Raw genomic sequence first — 1,325 nt, forward strand, 5'->3', positions numbered from 1 at the left:
GCTTTGTCTCAAATGAGACTTTGCACTACGGACTTTTGAGTTAATCTTGAAATGAGTTAAGACTTGGGGGACTGTGGAGAAGGCATTATTGTATTTTACAATGTGAGAAGTATATGAGATTTGAGAGGATCCAGGGCAGAATGATATGGTTTGAATTTGTGTCCCCACCCAAATCTCATGTCAAATTGTAATCCCTAATGTTAGAGAAGAGGCCTTGTAGGGGGGTGATTGGATCCTGGGGGAAAACTTCCCCCTTGCTGTCCTTATCATAGTGAGTGAGTTCTCACAAGATCTAGTTGCTTAAAAGTGTGTAACACCTCCCCCTTCACCCTTTCTTCATCCTGCTTTGGCCTTGTAAGATGTGCTTCCTTCCTCTTCACCTTTTGCCATGATTGTCAATTTCCTGAGGCCTCCTCAGACATGCTTCCTGTACAGTCTGTGGAATCATGAGCCAATTAAACCTCTTTTTTAAAATAAATTATCCAGTCTCAGGTGGTTCTTTATAGCAATGCGAGTGTGGACTAACACAAATGGCTTTCTATTTATTCAGATCTTCATTGTTTTCTTTCATTAGCATTGGTAATTTTAGCCTACAGAACTATACATGTTTTCTTGCATGTATAACTAAATATTTTCTTTGAGTGATTGTACATTATATTGTGTTTTAAATTTTGATTTCCACATGGTCAGTATTACTATATAAAAATGCAAATGATTTTTGTGTGTTGATGTTGTGTCCTGTGACCTTGATGAGTTCCCATATTAGTTCTAATAAGTTTTTTGTATATCTCTTGATATTTCCTACATAGATCATCATTTCACATATAAATAGGGACAATATTACTTCTTTCTTCACAATCTGTTTTCTTTTGTTTCCTCTTTTGCCTTATTGTGATGGCTAGAAACAAGAGTGATAAGGGCCAGGCGCGGTGGCTGAAGTGTGTAATCACAGCACTTTGGGAGGCCAAGGCAGGCAGGTCACGAGGTCAGGAGATCCAGACCACGCTGGCTAACATGGTGAAACCTCGTCTCTACTAAAAATACAAAAATTGGCTGGGTGTGGTGGTGCACGCCTGTAATCTCAGCTACTCAGGAGGCTGAGGCAGGAGAATCACTTGAACCAGGGAGATGGAGGTTGCAGTGAGCTGAGATCACACCACTGCGCTCCAGCCAGAGTGACAAAGCAAGACTCTGTCTCAACAGCAACAACAACAACAACAACAACAACAACAAAAAGAGAGATGAGTAAACATTCTTTTTTATTTTATTTATATACGTATATATATATATATATTTCTCTCTTTTTTTTTTTTTTTTTTTTTTTT

Source organism: Rhinopithecus bieti, unplaced genomic scaffold (genome assembly GCF_001698545.2).
Source record: "Rhinopithecus bieti isolate Rb0 unplaced genomic scaffold, ASM169854v2 scaffold_32746, whole genome shotgun sequence".
Classification (NCBI taxonomy): Eukaryota; Metazoa; Chordata; class Mammalia; order Primates; family Cercopithecidae; genus Rhinopithecus; species Rhinopithecus bieti.